Source organism: Grammomys surdaster, unplaced genomic scaffold (genome assembly GCF_004785775.1).
Source record: "Grammomys surdaster isolate TR1022 unplaced genomic scaffold, NIH_TR_1.0 125973, whole genome shotgun sequence".
NCBI classification, from domain to species: Eukaryota; Metazoa; Chordata; class Mammalia; order Rodentia; family Muridae; genus Grammomys; species Grammomys surdaster.
Window position 1 is genome coordinate 224,309 of NW_021620790.1, and position 14,397 is coordinate 238,705.

A 14,397-nucleotide genomic window follows, 5' to 3' on the forward strand; every position below is an offset into this window, starting at 1 on the left:
CATATTCAGAGGCAGATGCTCACAACTAGCCATTGAAGTGATCATGGGGTTCTCAATGGAGGAGTTAGAGTGAAGACTGAAGGAGCTGAAAGGATTTGTGGCCCCATGAGGAGAGCAACAATACCAACCAACCACAGCTCCCAGGGTCTAAACCACCAGCCTGGGAGCACTTATGGAGGGATCCAGGGCCTTAGCTGAATATATAAGAGTGGAGGGCCCTGCTGGGCACAGGTGGAAGATGAGCTCCTTGACCTCATGAAGGCTGGACGCCCCAGGGGGTGGGAGTTTTGAGGGTGGGGAGGTGGGAGTGGGGGGGTAGATAGAGGTTACATCCACAAAGAAGAAGGAGGAGGTGTGAGGGGATTGGGGGTTCCTGGGTGGGTGGGGGATGGGGTAAGGGGACAACATATGAAATGTAAATAAAACATCCAATAAAAAAATTAAAAAAAAAAAAAAGAATTACAAGAAAACACAAACAAACAGATGAAGGAATTGAACAAAACCATCCAGGACATAAAAATGGAAGTGGAAACAATAAAGAAATCACAAAGGGAGACTATCCTGGAGATAGAAAACCTAAAAAAGAAATCAGGAGTCATAGACACAAGCATCACCAACAGAATACAAGAGATAGAAGAAAGAATCTCAGGTGCAGAAGATACCTTAGAAAATATTGACACAACTATCAAAGAAAATGCAAAATGCAAAAAGTTGCTATCTCAAAATATCCAGGAAATCCAGGACGCAATGAGAAGACCAAACCTAAGGATAATAGGTATAGATGAGAGTGAAGATTCCCAACTTAAAGGGCCAGTAAATATCTTCAACAAAATTATTGAGGAAAACTTCCCTAACCTAAGGAATGAGATGCCCATAATCACACAAGAAGCCTACAGAACGCCAAACAGACTAGATCAAAAAAGAAATACCTCCCGTCACATAATAATCAAGACTCAAAATGTACAAAACAAAGACAGAATTTTAAAAGCAGTAAGGGAAAAAGGCCAAATAACATATAAAGGCAAACCTATCAGAATTACACCTGACTTCTCACCAGATACTATAAAAGCCAGAAGATCCTGGACAAATATCATACAAACCCTAAGAGAACATAAATGCCAGCCCAAGCTACTTTACCCAGCAAAACTCTCAATTACCATAGACGGAGAAACTAAGATATTCCATGACAAAACTGAATTTACACAGTATCTTCCCACAAATCCAGCTTTACAAAGGATAATAGCAGGAAAGCTCCAATACAAGGAGGGCAATCATACCCCAGAAAGAGCAAGAAAATAATCCTTTTCCATCAAACCCAAAAGAAGATAACCACACAAACGATGTCTCCACTATTAGCAAAAATGACAGGAAGCAAGAACACCCTCTCCTTAATATCTCTTAACATCAATGGACTCAATTCCCCAATAAAAAGGCATAGGCTAACGGACTGGATACGCAAACAGGACCCAGCTTTTTGCTGCTTACAGGAAACCCACCTCAGTGACAAAGACAGACACTACCTTAGAGTAAAAGGTTGGAAAACAATTTTTCAAGCAAATGGCACTAAGAAACAAGCGGGAGTAGCCATTCTAATATCGAATAAAATCAACTTTCAACTTAAAACTATCAAAAAGGATAAGGAAGGGCATTTCATACTTGTCAAAGGAAAAGTCAACCAACATGAACTCTCAATTCTGAATATCTATGCGCCAAATACAAGAGCGTCGAATTTCATAAAAGAAACCTTACTAAAGCTCAAAACACACATTGCACCTCACATAATAATAGTGGGAGACTTCAACACCCCACTCTCAGCAATGGATAAATCATGGAAACAGAAACTAAATAGAGATACAGTAAAACTAACAGAAGTTATGAACCAAATGGACTTAACAGATATCTATAGAACATTTCACCCTAAAGCAAAAGAATATACCTTTTTCTCAGCACCTCATGGTACCTTCTCCAAAATAGACCATATAATTGGGCACAAGACAGGCCTCAACAGATATAAGAAAATTGAAATAATTCCCTGCATCCTATCAGATCACCATGGTCTAAGGCTGGTCTTCAAAAATGACAAAGAGAATGGAAAGCCCACATTTACATGGAAACTGAACAACACCCTACTCCTTGATAATCAGGTAAGGGAAGAAATAAAGAAAGAAATTAAAAACTTTTTAGAAATTAATGAAAATGATGACACATCATACCAAAATTTATGGGATACAATGAAAGCAGTGCTAAGAGGAAAATTCATAGCTCTAAGTGCCTACAAAAAGAAACTGGAGGGAGCATACACTAACAGCTTGACAGAGCACCTGAAAGACCTAGAACAAAAAGAAGCTAATACACCCAAGAGGAGTAGAAGACAGGAAATAATTAAACTCAGGGCTGAAATCAACCAAATTGAAACAAAAAGAACTATCCAAAGAATCAATAAAACCAGGAGCTGGTTCTTTGAGAAAATCAACAAGATAGATAAACCTTTAGCTAGACTAATCAGAGGGCAGAGAGACAGTATCCAAATTAATAAAATCAGAACTCAAAAGGGGGACATAACAACAGAAACTGAGGAAATTAAAAAAATCATCAGATCCTACTACAAAAGCCTATATTCAACAAAATTGGAAAATTTGGATGAAATGGACAATTTCCTAGACAAATACCAGTTGCCAATGTTAAATCAGGACCAGATAAACCATCTAAACAGTCCCATAACCGCAAAAGAAATAGAAGCAGTCATTAAAAGTCTCCCTACAAAGAAAAGCCCGGGACCAGACGGTTTTAGTGCAGAATTCTTTCAGACCTTCAAGGAAGACCTAATCCCAATTCTTTTCAAACTATTCCACAAAATAGAAACAGAAGGTACACTACCCAACTCATTCTTTGAAGCCACAATTACACTCATACCTAAGCCACACAAAGACCCAACAAAGAAAGAGAACTTCAGGCCAATCTCCCTTATGAACATTGATGCAAAATTACTCAATAAAATTCTAGCGAACCGAATTCAAGAACACATCAAAACAATTATCCATCACGATCAAGTTGGCTTCATCTCAGGAATGCAGGGTTGGTTCAATATTCGGAAATCCATCAATGTAATCCATTATATAAACAAACTCAAAGAAAAAAACCACATGATCATCTCACTAGATGCTGAGAAAGCATTTGACAAAATTCAACACCCCTTCATGATAAAAGTCTTGGAAAGGTCAGGAATTCAAGGTCCATACCTAAACATAGTAAAAGCAATTTACAGCAAACCAGTAGCCAGCATTAAACTAAATGGAGAGAAACTTGAAGCAATCCCACTAAAATCAGGGACTAGGCAAGGCTGCCCACTCTCCCCCTACTTATTTAATATAGTATTGGAAGTCCTAGCCAGAGCAATTAGGCAACACAAGGAGGTCAAAGGGATACAAATTGGAAAGGAAGAAGTCAAAATCTCACTATTTGCAGATGATATGATAGTATACTTAAGTGACCCCAAAACTTCCACCAGAGAACTCCTAAACCTGATAAACAACTTTAGCAAAGTGGCTGGATATAAAATTAACTCAAGCAAATCAGTAGCCTTCCTCTACTCAAAAGATAAACTGGCTGAGAAAGAAATTATGGAAATGACACCCTTCAAAATAGTCACAGATAATATAAAATACCTTGGTGTGAACCTAACCAAGCAAGTAAAGGACCTGTATGACAAGAACTTTATTCCCCTGAAGAAAGAAATCTAAGCCGATCTCAGAAGATGGAAAGATCTCCCATGCTCATGGATTGGAAGGATTAATATAGTAAAAATGGCTATTTTGCCAAAATCCATCTACAGATTTAATGCATTCCCCATCAAAATTCCCACTCAATTCTTCTCAGAGATAGAAAGAGCAATCTTAAAATTTATTTGGAATAACAAAAAACCCAGGATTGCGAAAACTACTCTCAGCAGTTAAAAGAACTTCTGGAGGAATCACCATCCCCGACTTCAAGCTGTACTACAAAGCAATAGTGATAAAAACTGCATGGTATTGGAACAGAGACAGGCAGGAGGATCAGTGGAATAGAATAGAAGACCCAGAAATGAACCCCCATACCTATGGTCACTTGATCTTTGACAAAGGGGCTAAAACCATCGAATGGAAAAAAGATAGCATTTTCAACAAATGGTGCTGGTCCAACTGGTGGTCAGCATGTAGAAAAATGAAAATTGATCCATACTTATCTCCTTGTACAAAGCTCAATTCCAAGTGGATTAAAGACCTCCACCTAAAACCAGCCACACTGAAACTAATAGAAGAGAAACTGGGAAAAAGCCTGGAATACATAGGCACAGGGAAAAAGTTCCTGAACAGAACGCCAATGGCCTGTGCTCTAAGACCAAAAATTGACAAATGGCACCTCATAAAGCTGCAAAGCTTCTGTAAAGCAAAGGACACAGTCAATAGGACAGAGCGGCAACCAACAGATTGGGAAAAGATATTCACCAACCCTACATCTGATAAAGGGCTAATATCCAAGGTATACAAAGAACTGAAGAAATTAGACTCTAGACAATCAAAGAACCCTATTAAAAAATGGAGCACAGACCTGAACAAAGAATTCTCAACTGAGGAAGCTCGAATGGTTGAGAAGCACCTAAAGAAGTGTTCAGCATCCCTAGTCATCAGGGAAATGCAAATGAAAACAACACTGAGATTCCACCTCACACCAGTCAGAATGGCTAAGATCAAAAACACAGGTGACAGTACATGTTGGCGAGGATGTGGAGAAAGAGGAACACTCCTCCACTGTTGGTGGGATTGTAAACTGGTACAACCACTATGGAAGGCAGTCTGGCGGTATCTCAGAAAATTGAACATAGCGTTACCTAGGGACCCAGCTATACCACTCCTGGGCATATACCCAAAAGAAGTTTCAACATACAACAGGGACACATGCTCCACCATGTTCATAGCAGCCTTATTTATAATAGCCAGAAGTTGGAAAGAACCCAGATGCCCTTCAACAGAAGAATGGATGCAGAAAATGTGGTACATTTATACAATGGAGTACTACTCAGCTATTAAAAACAGTCAGTTCACAAAATTCCTAGGCAAATGGATGGAGCTGGAAAATATCATCTTGAGTGAGATGACCCAATCTCAAAGGAACATACATGGTATGCACTCACTGATAAGTGGATATTAGCCCAAAAGCTCACAATTTCTAAGAATCTTCATATAGACCACATAAAACTCACATAGAAGAAGGAAGACCAAAGTATGAATGCGTTGGTCCTTTTTAGAAGGAGCATCAAAAGTTTCAACCAGAACTCCCAAAGTCTAAACCACCAACCAGAGAGCACAAAGGGAGAGACTCACGCACCTGTATAGGGAATTGAGGGTGACCTTGTTAGACTCCAGTGAAAGTGGAGGGCCAAGGTCCCCAAAAGTTTGGATCCCCTACTGTGTTGGAATTCGAGAGCAGGGAGATGGGACTGGGAGGATGTTTGGAGCACACCATCACAAAAATTAGGAGGAAGGGGCAGGGGATAAGGGATTTGGGGGGAGAATGAGAAAGGAGACAACATTGAAAGGTAAATACGTATAATACCCAATAAAAACCCCACACAGATAAAGGATTTAAAAAAAAGGGAGTCTATTTATTTTAAATTAATTTCAAAAGTTTCTAGGAGATGCAAATTGGCTAAGATACTATTTTAAGCTCTCCACAAAAGAATTTAAATCTCTGTTCAATATTCTCAAGAGAGAGGTAAACCCTAACTTCCTCAACAGTTAATTGACAAAAGAGAGGTAATCTCACAAAAAGTAGAAAAAGCTATTTCTAATCGATATATCATATAGTCTGATTAATTGTCAGTGGAGCTATAAAAGTCCTTTGACAAAAGATTATTAATATAGATTTATATATCCTTAAATAAGGCCTTCATGACTCTCTGAGCGTGGAAGGAGCAACTGTTGGTGCTTCTGCCCTGATTTTACAAGAACTCTGAAAAATTGGCTTTAAAAAGAAAAGAGGGGGAACGGTACCCCCTCAGAAGGAGTCCCCCTGAAATACTCTCCATCATGCCTTGTTCACTTTTCTCTCTCTAAAGCTGAAAGCTCATGGCAAATCTCTTGCTGACCATGTTGGTGACCTCGGGCACCACCAAGACCAACAAAACTTTGCCACAGATATGGGAAAGGACCCTCATACCCATAAAGGGAATGCCCCAGTCCCAGTTCCCTTATGAAGCCGAGGACTGATATGCCTGCCCAATACCACAGAAGGCACAGCTAACCGGCTACCACAAATATTAATGAAAAAAATAGATACCCTCACAAAGCCAGGCCCAATCATAAATACGATGAATAACAATTTACATCCAGGGAAGAGAAATCTCCCTGAGAATCCCCTTCTTTTTTCTTTCCAGGTAAAATTGAATCACCCGTGATGCCTGCTATTAGAAGTTCTAACCCAGATGGACCAGAAGCCAGGAGCCTCGCCCTTACCCTCACCCCCTACCTTTTCCCACCTGCACAAGGTCCCCTGAAGCTGGGCAACTGCAAGATCCTGCTTGGCAACTGCAGATAGACTCAAAGCAGTGTACCATATCATCTGAAGAATAGCAGGGAGACCATAACTCAAGCAGTGTACCATATCTTCTGAAGAATAGCAGGTTGCAGTCCTCCTCGCCCCCACGAATAACCAGGACCTGCCGGTCGGGTCAAGTGGCACCCAGACGTGGGGCTCGAAGCACGGACCCATCCGGACGGACCCTCATTGAGAGGATGTGCGCACGACATCAAGATTGAGCAAGACAGAGATCATCGCCCGTGACCTGTCGTCCACGGAACCAGGTTGATGCTGCCATCAAGAAGGCAGTTGAAGTTCATTACCATCAGCTGAAAATTGCAGAGGATCCAGAAGTGACTCCGCAGGAGACTGACACAGCTGTCAGCTCCCCTGCCTCCCCCTACGGTCGACCCCTAGACTTCCACGCCCTCCAGAAGGGTTCCTGGTATGCCTGGCTTTGCCCTCATTTCTCTCGCTAGAGAGCTTGGCCTCTTGATCACCACAACAAAAATTGGCTTTTTCCTAAACCAAGGCCACCCTTGATATGGCCGCTAACATTGGGGAGCCTTCCTTTATGACAATATTACACCCCAAACTGACAAATGGTTGGTAACTTGAACATTTACAAGAGACTAGGATGGCTGTGAGTTAGCCCAATGACGGGATTATTGTAGGTCCACTTCCCAGGGGCCCACCCAATGCAGCCGAAAAGGAGTGCGTGGTGCTGGGAGTGGGTGCAGCCTACATGGCCTAAGACAGGGCTCTCACCCTCCTTTCACCCACATCAGAGTCCCTTGACGTTGCCCATCGTCGACAGCCTAAAGACTTCGACCATCGATGTGACTCGTCTCACATCAGTGTTTTGGGGTTGTGAACTTGTCTAAGACCCCCATAATTAGACATCCAAATTCAAAACTCACATAGTTGGGATTGAACATAAGACGCCTTCTCTAACTAAACAGAGAAGGGGGAGATGCCAGAAGCCAGGACCCTCGCCCTTACCCTTACCCCCTACCTTTCCCCACCTGCACAATGTCCTCTGAAGCTTGGCAACTGCAAGATCCTGCTTAGCAACTGCAGATAGACTCAAAGCAGAGTACCATGTCTTCTTAAGAATAGCAGGGAGACCATAACTCAAGCAGTGTACCATATCTTCTGAAGAACTGCAGGTAGATCATAATTCAAGGCAGTGTACCATATAGACCATGACATGTTTCAAGGCACAGGCCAAGAAGATTTTGTACTTTTCCACCACCTGGACCCTCTTACCCCCTCCCCTTGTAAAACATGTTATAAAAAAGCATTTCATGTTCAAAAAAAAAAAAGAAATTAAAAAAAAAAACTAAAAAAAAAAAAAAAAAGAAAATCACAGAGGATGCACATCTCTGAATGTCTCTATAAACAAGACTGCAAATCTCATATAGTCTTGTACCTCCATAGGCTACCTTTTCAAATGCTTAGAGTGACTGGTGACAGGGTCATTCTGGAGGCTAAAAGATTGAAGTTAAATTATCAGTAGTTTTTTTTTTTGAAGGCTTCAAGAAACCATGAAGTGTGTGTGTGTGTGCGTGTGTGTGTGTGTGTGCGCGTGCGTGTGTGTGTTTTCTAATTTTTGGAAACTACTGACAATCCTTGTTCCTTTTCATGAGTCAGCAGCACTCACAACACAACTTCTACCATCAGGCTGAATGGCCATTGGACCTTCAGGATGATTCTGTGCCTCTGTAACATTATCTTCTTTGCCTTAAAATGACTCTTGTCATTGTATTTAGCTCCCTGCCTGATTCAGTAGTATTTCATATTAAGTAAGTTTATTAATTAATGTTCTTTTTGTTTGTTTGTTTGTTTGTTTTGTTTTGTTTTTTTGAGACAGGCTTCTTCTGTATAGCCCAGGCTGTCCTGGAATTCACTCTCTAAACCAGGCTGGCCTCGAACTCAGAAATCCACCTGCCTCTGTCTCCCAAGTGCTAGGATTAAAAGAGTGCACCACCACTGCCCAGCATCAATTAAAATTCTATTTCTAAATAAATCACTAAATTTGGTTAAATCTGATGTTAAACTGGCATGAGAAGACTCAAAATTAACTAGATACTATTATCAATATCAATATAATTGAAATACCATTGGTTACTCAGTTTTATTCACAGTTTGTCTTAAATATTATTTTCATACTTTGTTATTCAGTCATCAAAACTTTTCAGGAGAAGGGAATTACTCAGAGTCAAAGGCTGAGCACTGGGCTTAAAAAACACAAGTCTCTGTATTTGACACTCAGCACTGCAAAACAAACAAACAAACAAACAAACAAACACAATACAACATAACTATCAAAATTATGTGCATATTATTATTTTATATGCAACTCAAATAGAAAAATTTAAGACTGTGAAATAAATCTGAACATTTAACATAAACTATTTTACAGAGATTTTCTCTCACATTTTATAAGGCTTACATTGAAATTTAAATTTCATCATCCTTGCCCCCACCACTAATTAGATCCTACCATACAAACATAATACATTGTTTAGAAGTCTTTAGAACCCTGAGTACAGTAATGCCAGTCTGGTTTCATAAAACAAACCAGAACCAATACACCTAATTTGAGAAACAATATTTGGGCATTCTGAAGCTAAACCCATTTCTAGGACTTGTATTTATATTGGCTGATATAATTGATTGTTATATGAAGTGATATAGTTATAAAAATAGAAGACCCATAAATATTTTTTTATAAAGCTCCATAAAATTCATGTATTAGAAAAGATACTATTATCAAAATGTCCATACTACCTCAAGGTAAATTACAGACTGACTAGAATGTCATTAGATACTGAAAAAGCCTTTGACAAAATGTAACACCAGTTCATTTTAAATGTCTTAGAGAGATAAGTAACTCAAGGTTCATACCTAAATATAATAAAAGCAATATATAGCAAATCAATAGCCAACACCAAACAAAATGGAGAGAAACTCAAAGCAATCCCACTAAAATCAGGCACAAGATAAGGCTGACCACTCTCTCCCTACCTATTCAATATATTACTTGAAGCTCTAGACAGAGCAATTAGACAACAAAAGGACATCAAAGAGATACAAATTGTCAAGGAGGAAATCAAGATATCACTATTTGAAGATGATATGCTAGTATACATAAGCAACCCCAAAAATTCTACCAGAGAGTTCCTACAATTGATAAACTGGATATAAAATTACCTCTAACAAATCAGTAGCCTTCCTCTACTCATAGAATAAATGGGCAGAGTAATAAACTAGGAAAACAACACCCTTCACAGTAATCACAAATAAAAAAATAAACTTGGTGTGATTCTAACCAAGCAAGTGAAAGATCTGTATTTCAAGAATTACAAATCCCTGAAGAAAAAAATCTAAGAAGACCTTAAAAGGTGAAAACATCTCCTATGTTCATGGATTGGCAATAGTAATATAGTAAAAATGACCATCTTATCAAAAACAATCTACAGATTTAATACAATCCCCATCAAAATTCCAACTCAATTCTTCATAAAGTTAGAAAGAGCAATTCTCATATTCATTTGGAATAACAACAACAACAACAACAAAAAAAACAGGATAGCAAAAGCTAATCTCAAAAAAAAAAAAAAAAAAAAACATGTGGGAATCACCATCCCTGACTGCAACCTATACTACAGAGCAATAGTTATAAAAACTTCATAGTATTGGTACTGAGACTTGAAGACCCAGAAATGAACCCACACAACTCTGGTCACTTGATCTTTGACAAAGAAACTGAAACCATCCAGTGGAAAAAAGACAGCATTTTCAACAAATGATGCTGATTCAACTGAAGGTCATCATGTAGAAGAATGCAAATTGATCCATTCTTATCTCCTTGTACAAAGCTCAAGTCCAAATTGATAAAGGACCTCCACATAAAACCAGATATGCTGAATCTAAAAAAAGAGAAAGTGGGAAAAAAAACCTTGTATACCTGGGCACAGGGGGAAATCTTCCTGAACAGAACACCAGTGGCTTATGCTTTTAGATCAAGAATCAACAAATGGGACCTCATAAAATTGCAAACTTTCTGTTAGACAAATGACACTATCAATAGGAAAAAATGGTAATCCTCAAGATTGGGAAAAGATCTTTAACAACCTTACATCAAATAGACAGATAATATACAAAAATATACAAATAACTTAAGAAGTTAGACTGCAGAGGATGCAAATATCCCTATTAAAATATGGGGAACAGAGCTAAACAGAGAGTTCTCAAACAAGGAATCTTGAACAGCTAAGAAACACTTAAAGAAGTATTCAACATCCTTAGTCTTCAGGGAAATGCAAATCAAAATGACCATGACATTCTACCTCACACCAATCAGAACGGCTAAAATAAAAAATACAAGTGACAGCAGATGTTGGCAAGTTGTAGAGAAAGAACACTTGTTCATTGCTGGTGGGAACTGCAAGCTGGTAAAACCACTTTGGAAATCAGTTTGGCAGTTCCTTAGAAAATTGGAAATAGTTCTATCTGAAGACCAAGCTATACCACCACTGGGCATATTCCTAAAAAATGTTCTAACATATAGCAAGGACACATGTTCCTCTATGTTCATAGCAGCCTTATTTATAATAGCCAGAAGATAGAAACAACCCAGATGTCCCTCAACAGAAGAATGGATACAGAAAATATGTTACATTTACAAAATGGAGTACTACTCAGTGATTAACATAATGACTTCATTAAATTCTTAAGCAAATGGATGGAACCAGAAAATATCCTAAGTGAGGTAACCTAGTCACTAACTAAAAAAGACACATGTTTTGTACTCACTGATAAGTCGAAATTAGCCCAAAAGCTCACAATACCCATGATGCAACCCACAGACTATATGAAGCTTAGGAGAAAGGAAGATCAGAGTGTTGATGCTCCAGTCTACCCTTGAGGGGAGAACAGGATCATTGTGTGAAGTGGAGGGAGAGGGAGACTAGTGAAGGAGATAGGAGGGGAGGAAATTAGGGGACACTATCAGGTAATACAGGAGATGGAGGAGAGGTACTAAGGGTTAGGAGATTGAATAAGAATATGTAGCAAGAGGAATGAGGAGGTGGGGATACCACTGGAGGGTCCCAGACACCAGGGAAAAGAAAGGCTCCCAGGACCAAATGGGGATGACTTTAGTTGAAATGCATGGAGAAGGAGAAGACAGAACCTGTACAGACCATCTCCAGCAGATAGGCATGGCCCCTGGTTGAAGGATGTTGGTACCCACCCATCTAAAAGCTTTTAACCCAGACATTTCCCTGTCCAAAGGAAGAAAGGGGACAAAAAATGGAGCAGAGACTGTAGAAAGGGCCATCCAGAGACTGCTTCACCTGGGGATCCATCCTGTCTGCAGACATCAAACCCTACACTATTGCTGTGGTCAGGAGGTACTTGCTGATAGGAACCTGGTGTGGCTGCTCCTTGGGAGGTCCAGCCAGCAACTGACCAATGCAGATGTAGATGCTTAGAGCCTACCATCAGACTGAGCTCAGGTACCCTGTGGGTGAAGGACTGGTGGATCAGAAGGGGATTGGAACCACATAGGAAGAACATCAACTGGCCAGACCACCCAGTGCTCCCAGAGACTAGATCAGTAATCAAGGAGTGCACAGGGAGGGATCCTTGACTCCAGATACATGTGTAGCCTTGCCTGACTGCAAAGAGAAGAAAGTCCTTGGTCCTGTGGAGCTTTGATGCCCCAGCATAGGGAAATACTGGAGCAATGTGGCAGGAGAGGGTGGGTGGGTGGAGGAGCACCCTCATAGAGGCAATGGGTAGGGGGGAGTGTGTGAATGTGTTATGGGGAGTTTGTGGAAGGGTATACGGGAAGTGGAATAACATTTGAGATGTAAATGAATGGAATGATTGATAAAAAAGGAATGTATCAAGTTATAGTGACAGTATTTAATAAAATATAATCTTAAATACATATGACATCAAAAAGACCCTAAAGAGTAAAAAGAACTTTGAGTAACAAGAACAAACATATTTTAGATGTAAAATAATATTGTAAACAAATAATATTTATAAGAGAATGTCAGTGGCATAGAATCAGACATCTAGATCTATGGAAGATAACAAAGAGCTCAGAGCTAAAATCAGACAAACACAAACAAAAAATTGCAGTGCTTAAAAGTAGATTTGTTTATTTGTTGAGAGGTTCTTAGATATATTCTGATTATATTTGCCCCCAAATGATCTTTCTAATTCCTCCCAGACTAGTTCTTTACAGATCTCAAAGGGTACACAAAGGAACATGAACTGCCTCTTCAGTAAATGGCTATGAAAAAACTAATGATACTCAAAAAAGAGAACAAGACAAGATCACTTTTATATCATGCTCAAAAGCTGACCTCAAAGACAAGCCTGACTGCATAGGAGTTGATGTCAAAAGTATCCCCTCTCCAGGAAAAAGACATCGGGATGGGTATGGCTCTCATGCCTCACTGAACAATCAAAGGAGGACGGGAGCCATTACAAGGTCCCCTTCAATTACTGGAAGTCAGGCCTCTATCCCCACTTTCACAAGATTAGAATCGCTGTGGCCCTTCTATACCTGGAGAAGGGAGGAGATGTCAGGGGAAGCCCTGCTTATACACTGAAGGCCTAAAATCAGCCATAGGCCTAAAATCAGCAATAGGCCTGACATACATGCATGCTAACACAAAGTCTTGGGTCTCTGTGGGAAAACACTGAAACAGATGGCTATGAGCTATTGTAAACAGGCATCTTTTGTGGAAATTTACCAGCCTGAGTAGTCGTAGACCTTGTAAATAGGTAGCCTTTTTGGATAGTACGAACTTAGATAAGGACAAGTGAATCATAGGCAGAGTCATAGTGACCTGTCCCCTGAACCTTCACCCAGTCGATAACCTATTCTGAAAATATCTGTACTCCCCCTGAACACCTATGCTCTGGTGTCATCCCCTTCCCCACATCCTGCCTTTTTGTGTTTATAACCCCTGTTTGAATAAGTAAAAATTATGTCTTGATTTAAAAAAAAAGAAAAGCTGACCTCAAACATACTCAAAGTTAAACTGTATGATATAAAACTATAAAATTCATACCAAAAATACAAAAAGCATTTCTTAAAAAAACATGAAGCCAAAATTAAAAGTGATAATAGGCAAAGATAAGTAACAATTTGCATAACCTGAGATGATTTGTAGCCTCTCAGGGACAATCTGATGGTCAGCAAGAAAAGACACGGATATGCAAGCCTGAGAGTGTGAGATCAAGTTCCAGAACCTATGGAGAAGAAAACTGACTCCTGAATGTCATCCTCTTAATACACAAGTGTGCTCTGGCACATGTGCTTACACTTAAATGCATACTTCATAGACAAACACACACACAAATAACACATGAATTAACTATAATCTTTAAAGGCTTCTAAACAGCAAACAAACAACATATAAATATGCTGACCAATAGAATGGGAAAAATCACTTTGCAATAAATTATCTAGCAAAAGGGTTAGTAACTTCTAAATACATAAAGATTTTGCCACTCATCAGCTATATAAATCCACCTTGATGAAATGGACACATTTTAAATTGATATTTCAAAGAAGATACACCCTATTCAAAGGGAATAAAATATGCTCAATCAGAGAAATGTGAGTCAAAACCATAGTGAGATATGATCCTTGACTGATTGGCATATATAATACTGAAGTGACAAGAGCTGACAAGAGGTAACAACAGTTACCTAGACAGTGAAGAAAGAAAAATTTCTTGTAGAATATACATGATAATGTATGAGCTTTTTTTAAAAAGTGTCTTAGTCAATGTTCTATTGCTGTGAAGA

General features: G+C 39.3%; 1 protein-coding gene across 1 annotated transcript in view; it reads right to left on the reverse strand.

The window, feature by feature from the left end:
* LOC114609463 (contactin-associated protein like 5-2) overlaps window positions 1-14,397 on the reverse strand; it is a 737,464-nt gene that overhangs the window by 55,298 nt on the left and 667,769 nt on the right. The gene's annotated exons all lie outside the window — the stretch shown is intronic.